At 31.4% G+C, this 15,001-nt stretch overlaps 1 long non-coding RNA gene across 1 annotated transcript; it reads left to right on the top strand.

Moving 5' to 3' along the window:
• Nucleotides 1-463: 463 nt before the first annotated feature.
• LOC121216034 (uncharacterized) lies at nt 464-3,736 on the top strand. Its single transcript, XR_005912025.1, has 3 exons — nt 464-660; nt 1,877-2,010; nt 3,363-3,736. It is a non-coding gene; the product is annotated as an uncharacterized lncRNA (long non-coding RNA).
• The last annotated feature ends 11,265 nt before the right edge of the window (nt 3,737-15,001 follow it).

Here is a 15,001-nt window from a genome sequence, read left to right on the forward strand (position 1 = left end):
AAGCCCTCATGCATACTCCATAGGTTCTAGATAGTATATGATATGATGACATGTTTTGGAATGGTTAATTTGGCCGTGTGTCATTTGAGAATTTCTTAATGTTTCAAGTCAATGAGTTACACGGCCTGACACATGGGCGTGTGAGGCAACTCAGTGAGTTACACGGGCTGGGACATGGCAGTGTGTCCCTTGTTCGAATGTTACACGACCTAGGGTAATTTCACATGGCTTGGCCACTCAGTCGTGTGACACCTGCTTTCCAATTTTTGCATCTTTTTCTTAAAACTTCTATTTTATTTCAAATTAGTTTCGAATTGCCTCAAAACTATTTTAAGGGATGTTTGGTTGAAGGTGATGACTATGCCATTACCTGCCTATTACAAGCCTATTCTACAGGCTCACTTAAACAAATGTTTGGTTCAAGGGAATATCCTATTACGGGTGTATTCTATTTCAGGCTTAAGCAGAGATATTTGGGGATTTCTATTCCCTTCCCTCTTCACCGTTTACCCATTCGTTGCCATATGAACCCTATTTTACCCTCACAAATTCTCACCTCAAAAACATTCAAACGGTAGCCATTTCTTGCTGGAATCAAGTTGTCCTTCAACCCCTCGCTGGAACCTTGACAGACCTTTCCTCACCGACCGATTTCACCAGGTTCTTCGGTTTCCTTCTCACTTTCTTGAGAATCAATCGGAAAGAGAAACTTCATTTCCAAAGTTTCGTGCATTTTTCAAAACTTGGGTGTTCTACTTTCCCTTTCGCATTTCACAATAGAGATTAGAATAAAAAAAACACATTTCCAAAATCTAACAATTCTTTTGGTTCTCGTCTCGTATATTTTATATTAATTAAATTCTTATTGCTTGTTAATGGTAGATAAATGCTTCTTCTAGGAAATAAAGGGGACATCTCGTTTTGCATCGATGCTAAGGGTTGTCCTTTAGATTCGTTCAAGTATTTAATTTTTTCTTTTCATTTTTATGACTTTCCTTAGCTTAGTTTTATGTCTAAGTTTAATCTTTTTTCTTTTGTCTCTAATCAGCTCTGGATTGGAAAATCCAATTGGTTGTTATGATGCCGCGGTTCATGTATTCTTCCCTTGAAGTTAAATAATGTAGTTCCTGCTCAATTATTGTTTTAAAAGAAAAAGTATTATGTTAAAAATATTGGATCCTTTGTTTATTTGTTATATTTTTAATTGGTTAATAATTAAACTGAACTTGCAATTTTAATTGCAAAAAATAATTTTTTTTTTCTGATGTACAATTATTCTCATTATTATTAGACTAAGCTATGCTTTTGTTGTACTAATTTAATACAGTACTGAGTTTGCAATGAAAGATGTACAATGTATTCTTTGAATTTTTGTGATGAACTCCGCTCTACTGAGAAAATAAAAGGTTTTTGTGCAGTTAATGCTGGTATGTTTGACTTTTATTAGAACTCAAAGTTGTAGTTTCATTTCTGAAAATTTAGACAACTTAAACAACGGAAGTATCCAATTTTCTGTTACTTTATCTTATATTTCTAGCTGTTGGATTTTAATTTTTGGTACTTACCGGTAATGTGTTGAACTGTAGTCTTTAATTTAGTGCCTCTCTCTTGTTCTGCCACTTTCATACAAGTTGATCATTTACCTAAACTTTTTTTATTTCTAGTTTGCATGGGGTTGGGTGAAAATTATTAACTCTAAGAGATTTTGGGGAAAAAATGCAACATGTCTACTGATTTTCCTTTTGATTTATGCATAAAATAGTTATAAGAACAGGCACGTATCTACGTACCGAGGCATTTTCTTCTGTTTAATTGGTTGTAACCTGTGAATATCTCACAAATAGTGTTGGTTTTAATTGGTTAATTTTTTTTGTAGGAACTTATTTTCATTGATGATCTTCTGTTCTCTTGGTTGGAATTGAAGGACGATACATTTCAATCAAAAGAGTGCATGGAAAGGCTGATGTTGCTAGTTTCCAAGTTGATGCATCTATGGATTTAGTACTTCAGGTTAGAAATTTTCTTCTATTGGCACAAACAAGTGTTCAGCTATCCTTTGTGGTTGAATTGCTTTTACTCTAGAATTTTACTGTTATGGTGATTGAAAAAACTTGATGCACTTCCGTGTTACTATAAATACCTTTTTGGTATTCTACATTAACCATTAAAGGGACATGCAGTTTAACTTTGGATTCAATTCCTTAAAGTAAAGGACTTCTACTAGCAGACTGCTTGAGCATGGTTTCTTTTGGGACTCTTGAAGCACACATGCTTTCGTGTGTTCAACTATCCTTTTGGGACTTTGAGTCTGTCATAGCATTTCAATGTTGTATTCATAGGATGCCACTGTTTGTACCACTTTTATAATTATGACTTGGGATTTAATTTATTAGCGTTATTCCAGGTTATCTCAATGTCTAAAAGTGTTGAAATAAAATAAAAGTTTACATCTATGCTTTCGTGTGTTCATGACAGACGGCAAGATTAATCATCCTATTCAATTTTAGTATATGGTTCATATTGTGTTCCCATATTCAATAAAATGGTGCTTCTAGTATAGACCAGCCTCTGTAGTAACATTCCATGCATTGAAGATGATATATAGATTACTTTGTTATGGTATATCTTATAAATATTAAGCATCCTCTTTCTTAAAAACTTTCTAAAAACTTGCTATGGTATATCTTATAAATATTCTATGCATTGAAGATGATATATAGATTACTTTGTAGGCGGTAACATTGATCTCATGGTCCACTGTAGTAACATTTGTAGTTTAGAAGTTTGATAAAAAGAAAGAATGCTACATGAAAACCTTCTTTCTGCTCCCCAGAATGTGATGATGACTTGTTTATATGTCTGTAACTAACAGTACTTACTTGGTGTTTACAATATCCTACTTCATTTGTCAATGCTTGTTTTATGTATTTCATTAATGCTTCTTCTGGACAAGTTCCAAGTGTGAATCTTTTACAGGAAGAGGAGCAGCAGTTCTTATTTTTCTTATTTTTGCAAATAAGCAGATTGGTAACTTTCATGTCTCACATGTAATTCATGTTATCCTTGAATATACTTGGCAAAATTGCCTTGTAGCCTATGCTATGATGAGATTCATTGCACGTATTTATAAGTAAGAACTTCAAAGTGATTTATGCCCATGTTCTATGCATCTTTCAACAATAGAAACTAATTTTAAAGTAAATCTATCCACTCCTTGAACAAATCATCTTTTAAGTGGTAGAATGTTGAGTCATTTGTTTATGCACATCGATTCGTTCATCATCAAAGTAAGGGATCTGTGAACCTATTTGATCATCCTCTGTAACTCCTAAAGGAAATTAATTTAGTGGTCATCATTGTAGGTTGAAGGTAGCAACAAGAAGGGGAAAAATATCACTCAAGGGTGTGTTAAGGTAACAATACCCTCCTAATGTCTTTGTTGTAAGTTGGTTGTGTTCAACTGTGGAAAGATGGAATTTGCTAATGGAAAAGGAGGCTGCCAAGGTAAAGAGCAGCACACCCTCGTAGGCTGACAAATGCCAAGAGTCAACAATAACAAAAAAAAACAAGGAAAAGAGACAAACAAATATCTCCACTGAAATGATGATACCATTACTCTTTTCTAGTAATACGAGAAAGACAATATATATCTGTTAAACTACATTGACAATTCAGATTTGATCTTTTTACTTTAAACAAGAACATTTTGGTTATATTTGATTTTCGATATATTTTTATTTTTGATATGTTTCATTTAAAACTATTTTAATCTTTTAATATATTATTAAACTATTTTTATTTTCGATATCTTTAATTTATGTTATATTTAATTTTGGTCTTCAAACAATGTTTTATATTACTTATATTGTTTCATTAAAAATTATAATTAAACAATGTTTTATATTACTTATATTATTTGATTAGAAATTATAATTAACACTACAAAAATTATCTCAACAAATGAAACAAAAAAAAAGAAGTAAAATGCTACAAACAAATCATGTTATGGTAAGAATGTAATGTATATGGAGTTTTAGATTTTATTTAAATAAAAATAATAATTGAATATTTTAAAATACATAATAAGATATTTAACACACTATATACCTATAATCGAATTGAGTTAATACAAAATAAGATAAATTAAGACCTTATTTCCTTTTCACATAAAAATTATTAAATTCATATTAATCAAATGGGTATTTTTTTAAATAATTATTAAACGTCAGTCATCAATTAATCAAATTCACAAAAACACATTCTTTTCTTTTCTTTCTTTGTTTTTCTTTTTTGGGTGATTGATAAAGAAATGAATTTCAAGTTTTTTACTTGCAAAGATAGTTGTAATTTCTATTTTGTGCTTTGTAAAGATTCTTAATATGTATTGTTCATTTTTCTTTGATGGTGTGTTATTGCTTCCTCTTCTTCTTTGGCTTGTTTGATTGCTTCCTCCACCCACAGTTGAGCGTCTTATATTCACTAAATCACTGTAAGTTCTTTGGTAATTAAATTCTTTGATTTTATTTTACTGTTATTGGAATTAGTAGTGGAGAAATGTGACCCTTTTACTATGATTTGAAGATATGTAACACTTTAATATCTTGCAGTAATGGTTCATCTACCTTTAGTAGTACAAAGTGTGAGGCGTAAAAGAATTGGTCTTGCATTGACAATATGGTTGCAAATGTGTACAGTTGCGATTTGGTTCTTAGTTACATTAGGTGCCATCCATAGCCTACATACTTATAGACCATGGATTAGATCTTATATTTTAGATTTTTATGCAAAACGAGATTATGTGAAAAGACTTGTATATGCTAGTGACGAGACCTGTATTGAAAAATTTAGGATGAATAGAATTACCTTTTTTAAAATATGTGAGATGTTACAAACTTTAGGGGGATTGAAGTCGTCAAGGAACATGCTTGTTGATGAGCAAGTGGCAATGTTTTTACATATCATTTCTCATCACCTTAGAAATCGAGTTATCAAGCATCACTTTAATAGGTCTGAGGAAACCGTTAGCAGATCATTTCACAATGTTTTAAATGGTGTCATACGCTTACAAGATGTGTTATTTAAAAAGGCAGAGCCAATTACAACTAATTTTACAGACCCAAGGTGGAAATGGTTCAAGGTATTGGAGTGAGTTCTATATATAGCTTGTACATAATTTAGTTGATTTAGATTTAAATATAGTATTCTAACTCAAGGTTTTATACATGTGATGTAGAATTGCTTAGGTGCTTTAGATGGAACCCGCATCAAGATTTGTAACACCCTTTACCCGTGTCCAACGCCGAGACAGGATACGGGACATTAACGGTCTTAAACACAAGCAACCATACAAAATTGGGCCATAAAATTTCATTCAATTTAAAATTATTTATACACATGCATACCGTCCCTTATAAGGGCCTACGAGGCCCAAAACATATGTTGGAAGTGGTTCGGAACTAAACCGGAAACTTTGGAACACTTAGAAAATTTTCATGTTTTGGAGGGTCACACGCCCATGTGGTTCGGGACATGCCCGTGTCCTTAGCCCGTGTAACTCTCTGCTTATGATGTCATCAACAAATGAGGATCCCACAACTCATCATGTATCATGCAAACACAACTCACATCACAAGACTTTGACATATAATTAATATATATATATAGGCTTACAACCAATTAGCCAATATAAGCCAAGTTACGTGGCTACACATAAATCAAACCTTTAACCATTACAAGCCAAAACATTTGGCCAAAACATAATAAATCATACACAAAATTACTGAGTCCCTATACATGTCATAGACTTAAAATGCTTAAATACGTTGATACCGATCAATAGCTTGATAGTGTGATAGAATCTTCGACGATCTCCAACCCGAGCTAGTATTTGTGACACTATAGCAAAAAGAAAGAAAGGGCGTAAGCTATATAGCTTAGTAAGTTGGTATGTAAATAATAAGCAATTTGTTAACATGCTTTTCCCAATCCTCACAATATGTTCTCAAGATAATACAATCATAATTGCACATAGTTCCACTATTTACTCATGTTCACATCAAGCTATCTACTAGAGTTATAATCACTAAATTATTTATATCTTGTGCTACAGAACTCCAAATTAAGATCTGCTTGATTTTATCTAAACTAGACTCACATATCTTCTTACCATAAAATTTTCAGAATTTTTGGTTTAGCCAATAAGTACAGTTAATTCTTCAAAGTCGTCCCTCTTCTGATGTATAACAGTTCTGACCTTTCTTCTCTAAAAATTAATTATCTCTTAGTACGAAATTCAGATGATGTTTTTCTTTATTTCTCTTGAAAAAAGACTCATTAAGAATTTTAATCATATAAATTATAGCCCAAAATTATTTTTATAAAATTTTTAATGATTTTCCAAAGTCAGAATAGGGGATTCCAAAATCATTTTGACATTATCTCACAAAAATTAAAATATCTCATAATATGAGATTCTTTTGCTTACATCATTTCTTCTATGTGAAACTAGACTCAATAAGATTTATCTTTATGTCTTATTCAACCTCTAATGTGATTTTTACAATTTTTTGTGATTTTTCAAAGTTATACAACTGCTACTGTCCAAAACTGTTTTATTGCAAATTTTACTCTTTCATGATTTCTTTGCATTAACATTCATTTCAACACACATAACACCAAAGCATATCCATAACTAGCCATACCAATAGCTAATCATTATCATATATTCACATGACATTCATTAGCCAATTTCACCTATACATCAACAACAAAGACTTAAACATATCATGTCTCAATTTAATTTGGCCTAAAAGCCTCACACATTCATCAATCAAATTTACCACATATTTATACCTCATAAGTATAGACCTATAATCACAAGGTCATCATAAGATTATTCTCATAAGTATGATTTACTCATTTACATTCTTGCCAAAATGTCCAATATACATCGAGTTCATTACTCATGAATTTTTCGAATATACCTGTATCCTTTCAACATGATCATACCTTGTCTTTTCTTTGACATAATCTTTGGATTACTCGTTGAACCACTTGGAACACTAAGGGTACTTGGGAAAACCTGTACATCATGTATCGTACCAATGCCATGTCCTAGACATGGTCTTACATGGAAATCTCGTATCGATGCCAATAGCACAACTATGGTCTTACACAAAATCTCAAATCGATGCCAATAGCCCATCTATGGTCTTACATGAAATCTCACCTCAGAAGTCCTAATATCATGACATCAATATCCAATACATTTACCAAGGTTCATTCGGAGCTTTCGACTTCGTAATTAAATCAATTCATGCACGAAACCATTCATTCAATGCTCAAATCAATTCGACAATATATATACATATACGAATCAAATTTAGCAATGTATATCTACATACAAATCAATTCGGCAATGTATAAAACATATACATTTAAATTCAAAAACATTTATTTACTTATGAACTTACCTCGTACGGAAAGGAACGGATCGGATCAACTACTCGTCAACTTTCGATTTCCCCCGATCTAAATCTGATTTCTTTCTATCTTGATCTATATGAATTCAAATTTAACTCATTTAATCACATATTCATTCAATTTCATCCAAAAAAACCTATTTGGACATTTTTGCACTTTAGCCCCTAAAGTTTCACATTTATTCAATTTAGTCCATATTTCACAAATACACAAAATTCACACAAGTCAATATAACCCAAGCTTAGCCGAATTACTATAGTGCCATTATCAGCCCAAAAATTTCATTATTTCACATTTCAACCACTCAATTTGCATATTTCACAATTTAATCCCTATTTGACATTTTCATCAAAAAAATCACTTTATAAAATATGAAAAATCTAATATCAAATATTCATATTTCACCATTAAACATCAAATAACACATAAGCTCATCAAATACAACTATCAAAATCTTTAACAGTTTTGAAATCGAAGATATGAGCTAGCTAGTACTAGTTGCAACGATCACAAAAACATATAAATTATTAAAAACCGAGCAAAATTGCACTTACATGCAAGGGAGAGAGATGACCGAATGTTCAAGCTCCTTCCATGGAGTTTCCTAGGTCTAATTTCTGTGGTGGATGAGGGAAAAAGATGACAACCATCTTTTATTTTACTTAATTTATCATTATTTACCTATTTACTAATTTAACCTTTAAAAACATTAAAATTTACACAAATGCCAAGCCATTATCATCCACTAACATATTAATGGTTTAAGTGTCATATAAGGACCTCTACTTTAAAATTCTATTGCTATTTAATACCTTTAGCTATTAGAACTCAACTTTTACGCTTTACGTGATTTAGCCCTTTTTACCGAATTAAACATCCAAACAGTAAAATTTTTTTACGTAACTTTCACACATATATAATCACATGTTTTAAATACCAAAAATAATATTAAAATAATTTTCCTCATCATATTTGTGGACTCAAAACCACTGTTTTGACTAGACCCAAAATCAGGCTGTTACAAGATTAGGGTTCCAACAGTTGATAAACCTAGATATCGAACGCGAAAAGGTGACATAGCAACAAATATGTTAGGTGTTTGTACACCTGATATGTATTTTGTTTATGTTCTTCCTAGTTGGAAAGGTTTTGTTGCTGATGGACGGGTTCTTCGAGATGCTATTAGTAGGAGACATGGACTAAAAGTTCCTCATGGTAAAGTGCAAAATTAGAGGACTTTGAATTAATCTTTAAGATCATACTTTTTTGGAAAATTAACCATGACAAATAGTTTTTTTATAGGTTGTTATTATCAAGTTGATGCTGGATACACAAATTGTGAGGGATTTCTTACACCTTTTAGAGGACAAAGATATCATTTGAATGAGTGGCGTTAGTGTTACCAACCCAGTAATCCAAAAAAATTTTTCAATATGAAACCTGCTTCAGTACGTAATGTTATTGAAAGATGCTTTGGGTTATTAAAACTTATATGGGGAATACTTAGGAGTGCATCATTCTATCCTGTGAGGGTGCACAATAGAATCATTATTGCATGTTGTTTGCTCTATAATTTTATTCGAACCTATATGAGTCTTGATCCTATTGAAGCGGAGTTGGGAGAAGGATTACGTAGTACTGTGATAGATGACGATGAACTGAATATCGTAAATATTCATCCATCGGATGCATGGGCTACTTGGAGGATGGAACTAGCCAACCAAATGTTCGATGAATGACAAGCATCTAGAAATTAGTTAGGTTTAGGGTAAAAATAGTAAACATTAATTTTTTTATGTTATTTCATGTATCTAGTTTATGAAACTTTGGTGGTGTTTGAATTATTTTTTGTATCGTACTAGACTTGTTGAATTATAATTTATTTTCCTTTGATTCATCATGTGTTATAATTTTATAAAGTGTTGACCTTTTGATTCATATATGAACTTAATTTTAATTTGTTTTTTTTTCTTAAGATAGTTATGTTAGGTTTTTCACAATCAAGTGTTTCTTCCCAAAATTCTCGAGGAACCAAAAGGAAATGGGTTCCAGAAGAAGATGCTGCGTTGGTTGCCTGTATGGTCAACTTGCACAATGTTGAGGCCTTCAATGCTGATACGGGATTCAAAGCTGGTTATTTAAATGAGTTGGAAAAAATGTTAGAAAAAGTTTTACCTAATGCCATGTTGAAGGCTAAACTTAATCTTGAACTCGTTCAGGACATTGAAAAGGGATTGGTCAATCGTTTATGACATGCTTCGTGGAAAAAAACAATAGCGGTTTTGGTTGGGATGAGCATAGGCAGCTTGTTGTTGTTGAAGATGTTGTGTGGAACTCATATATAAATGTAAGAATTATTTCAAGTCTTTATTATCTTATTTGACCAAACTTATATCTAAGATGAATTCCTCATTTTTATAGAGTCATAAAGAAACTGGTCAATTCAAACATCGTAGTTTCCCTTATTATGACCAACTTACTGAGAGCATAGGCAGCTTGTTGTTGTTGAAGGTGCTGTGTAGAAATCATATATAAATGTAAGAATTATTTCAACTCTTTATTATTTTATTTGACCAAACTTATATCTAAGATGAATTCATCATTTTTATAGAGTCATAAAGAAACTGGTCAATTCAAACATCGTAGTTTCCCTTATTATGACCAACTTACTGCCATCTACGCAAAAGATCGAGCCATTGGGAAAGATGTTCAAACAGCCGCTGATATTATTGAAGAAATAGATGTTGAGGATGTAGCTACTACAAATACTCATAAAGAAAGAAACGATTTCTATGGATGCGAAGCTGATGTTTCTTTGGATTACATGGATCTTTCAGCTACACAACCGCAACCAGCTAGGAACCAATGTGATTCCACATTTTCAAAAAAAGAAAAAAAAGATTTCTGATGCAAGTGATCATATTTCTTTTACTTCATTTCATGATGCTGCCACTTTATTGGCGAAAAACATAGGGACCGTTGGCGTTGAAATCAGTATGAGTATTGCCTCTGAAGTGCTAATTCAACAAAAGTAAAAAATGGCCATTCAAGAAAGAGCTCCAACATTATATCCAACATTATGTGAAGTAGAAGGTTTAACTGAGGATGAGCGCTATCGCGCATTGAGCAAATTTCCAGATCATCCAACGCAAATGCTCATTTTCTTTAGTTTACCTTCTTCTATGCGATTGGAATGGGTCAAAAGATTTCTTGCTGACCATTAAAAATCATGGTTGTGTTGATGATATTTTGGTAACTTTTTGTGTTTGTAATATTTGGATGGTATAATGACATGATAGAATGTCATTACAATGTTGTAACTTTTTGATGTTGTAAAATTTTATAACATATGGATTATGACATATAAACTAATGAAATCATGTAACTTTTTGTTAATATATGAATATTATGTTTGGATGTGAAATATAATTCTTAAGTTATTTATTACTTCTAATATTTTGTTTTTTATTGTAGAATAATTAAATTATTTGTTTCACTAATGATATTTTAGCACATTAAATATGCATTGCAATTTAAAAATAATAAAGTAGATTATATATTATTTTATAGTATTATATATTATGATTTTTTAATTCATATAATAATTATATTAAGAATTTTATTAAATTATATTAAGAATTTTATTAAATCATATTTAATAATAATTATGTTAAAATATGGTTAAATTATTTATTATTTTTATTAAATTATTTTTAATAATAATCGTATTAAAATTTAATAACAATAACAATAATCATCAACCTAAAAAAATTCTACTAAGGGTATTCTAGTTATTTTAGTTTTTTTCCTTATGCTATTACAACATCATTCCATTCAACCAAATACAAGAATACTATTACAGTTCTATTCCATTCCATTCAACCAAACAATTAAATTACTGATTACAACTTTATTCCATTACAGCTCTATTCAATTACAATTCTATTCCATTATAGTGAACCAAATGTACCCTTATGTTTGATATGTTTTGAATGTGGTTTATTTATTTAATGTTATATTGATAAATGTTTCCTGATTGTACGGTAATTCTTCATAACCCTAATCTAGTGATGGAGACGGGTTAAGGGTATTACAGAACTAATATAACTTTTTGTATGTAATTGTAGGTTGTCATTTTTTTTGTATGTGTAAAGGATGTAATGGTGGACTAATATAACTTTTTGTATCTAATTATAGGTTCACTTTTTGTATGATATAATGACATGGAAGTTTGTCATTCTCACATCCCAAAATTGGGCTTAGAAGAAATAGGAAAAAAAATTAGTTTTTACCTTTTTCTTAGCATAGGGTAAGGGAATTAGAATGCCTTAAAATTATTATTTTTGCTAGAAAGCCAAGAAGAATGAGCCTGTTGGTTCAATGGTAAGGCATTAGCCTACCCATAGGTCCCAATTTTGAACCATTTTGTGTCTGTTTAACCAAAATATTTTTATTTCCTTGCTTTTCCCTAGAAAACATGACGAATTTTAAGATAGCACAGTCAAAAAACTATTATTTTTAAATTTAGTCCTTCATTTAAAATAGTCCTAATTCTATATGAATTTCTAAAACCTATTTCAATTAGGGAAAGCAAGTGTTATAAATAGCCAATTTTAATCAAACCCTAGAAGTTTTACCTAGCAAATTTTCAAGAAAAACATCCTTAAATACTTTCTTTTCCAACTCAACTTTTAAGCTAAGGGAGTTAAAATTTTCAAAACCATCTCTCTCCCTCTAGTGGATCTAAACTGAAATCTTTGTGTATAATTAATAGATACTAGGGATTAGAGAACTAGTATAGGCCAACCCAGGAGAAACCCGATATGTGCAAACCCATATGTTGGACCATGAGTGAGCTTATGTACGTGAGCCCTTGTGCGAACCCTTAGTGCTAACCCTTGGGAGAACCCCTGACATGCAAACCCCCTTGTATGTTAATCCCCCTAATATACGAACCCCTTTGCATGCAAACCCCCTACTACAACCCCACATGCATAAACATATAGGATTACTTATGCGAACTCTCAACAAATCCATTCGAACCTTACATAAAAAATCATGCTAACCCTTAGGATATTATGTGCGAACCCTAAATTGTTTGTATATATGCGACTCAATACATGCAAGTCTATACATGCGAGCCAATACTTGTGAGTCAATATATGTGAGACAACACCTACGATTCAATACATGCGAGTCAATATATGCAAGTCATAAATCACATGCGAACCCCTAGATGCGACCCCTGCTTGTGCGAACCTATGTGCAACCCCCTTAGGTGTGAACCTATGTGCGACCCCCCTTAGGTGTAAACCCCTAACTATGCGAGCTTATATGTTATACGAACTCTAGGAATGTGCGACCCTATATGTTATGCGAACCCTAGGAATATGTGAGCCTATATGTATGTGAACCCTAGGAATGTGCGAGCCTACATGCGAACCTTAGGTACATGTGAGCCTATATGTTACATGAAATTGTGTATGTGCTAAATAACCGAGCCTATTAATTCATATAAAAATCCTATAAATTAAATGCTAGTATGAAATTTTTAATGTAGCAATCAATTAATGATAAAAAAGAATTACATGCTAAGTATATGTACATAATTATATGAAAAACAAATATGGAAGATAGAGGAGTTCCATAGGAATCAGTGGCAAATTAAGTCCACACCAAAATTCAATACTACATGAAGTAGGCGACAAATTCATCAAAACTGGATAAACCGAGGTGATAGTTAAAAAGCCATAAAAAGTCGAGCAATTGATATGGTAAGTTATTGTAGTAAAAGTTATACCACAGATGACAAGTGAACAGTCGTCATTACTGGAAATCAAATCTGGGATGGTCAGTATTTGTTATGTGTTTTGGAGTGTCAAGCAATGCTCAAGGGCAGATAAGATGGATGGGTGGGAACTTAATTCATAAATTTGCATTGCATCATATATAAATTAATTATATATTGATTTGTCATATGTACTATGAAGAATGCTTAGTTCATTACTATGCTATGAATCATATGCTTTACCTTTTTTTACAAATATATACAATGATTTATAATTTAGACTCACACTAAGCTGTTGTAAGTCCACTCCCCCTTTCTTTACCTCTCAGGTAATGTAAAAAACTAAGACGCTGGATGGCATCGGAAGACTCTCAGATCAGCAAGTTGTTTCCATTATTTCTATTTTAAAGTTTATTTGAAGTTTTCCTTAAAACAAGTTCATTTTTAGGTTGTAATTATTAGTTCCGCATTTTTATTTTAGGATTAAAAGTAGTTTAGCTTAGCTTGATATACTCGGATAGATTGCATTCTAATTCGGTTTAGGAAAACTAAAAATTTTTAAACAAATGACTTTTCGTTGTTTCTTTAAATACTTAAAGATTTTGTTAAGTCTCTTTTCACATGTTTAAAAAGAGGCTTTCAGGATCCCTTCGGTGATCGAATGTAACGCTTTCAACTTGGCCAAAACTCCTAGGCCGAGTCGGAGGTGTTATAGTCATACCAATATTGTTAGTTTTTGTATATGTGTAAATGAGTTTTGTATTGTAATTGGACTCTTAAAAGCTGGCCATGGTTTGTTAAGTTATTTAGATGTTGAGATGATGGTTGGATTATGTTGGTGCTACTTCTTTAACAATACTAGTGATGTTACTAAAATGAAATATAATGTTACTATAATGGAATATAATGTTGGATATTTTTGGTAAACGTATTTCAGTGGTATAATTCGATCTTAAATTTAGAAAACATAAGGTTATGTGCAAATAAAAAAATAATAGTATAAAATAAAGTATATTGGTTTCACATTTATTTTTGTATTTTTAAAAAAAATTATTAAACGGTATATTAGTCATTTGAACTTTTTTTATGATTTTTACATTTCTATAAAAAATAAAGGGTATATTTTTTTTATTTCAACATTTAACGCTTTTTGGTTTTTTAATATTTTTACAAAAAAAAACATAATTTAATATTTTAAAGGGCATATTCGCCATTCGAGTATTTTTCTTTTTTTTTTTGCTATTACATATCTATTCCTCTCAACCAAACGCATGATTACTATTACAATACTTATTCCATTCCATCCAAGCAAACCACTGTTATGTCTATTCAATTCCAATACAGCCCTATCCATTCCCACAGAATGATTGTTCCATTACAACCTTATTCCATTCCAGTGAAACAAATTTGTCTTAAGCAAGGGTGACTATTCGATCGAGTCGAGTCAAATCGAGTCAAAAATTTTAAGTTAGTTGAGTTGACGAATCCAATTTTAACAACCGAACTCAATTTGATTTTTTAATTGAATCGGATCGAGTCAAGTCGAGTCGAGTTAACAAGTTCTATTATTTATACTCAATGTTGCATTTACATGTACCAATTATTTAACTAGTAGACGAAGTACAAGATTATTTAACTATATAAACAATATAATAGTTTTGCCTATTAACTTAATGGGTAAAGATTTACAAAAGCGACGTAGTTTTGCCTTTTAACTTAATCGTTTTGACT

The sequence above is a fragment of the Gossypium hirsutum genome, chromosome D04 (genome assembly GCF_007990345.1).
Source record: "Gossypium hirsutum isolate 1008001.06 chromosome D04, Gossypium_hirsutum_v2.1, whole genome shotgun sequence".
Taxonomy (NCBI): domain Eukaryota; kingdom Viridiplantae; phylum Streptophyta; class Magnoliopsida; order Malvales; family Malvaceae; genus Gossypium; species Gossypium hirsutum.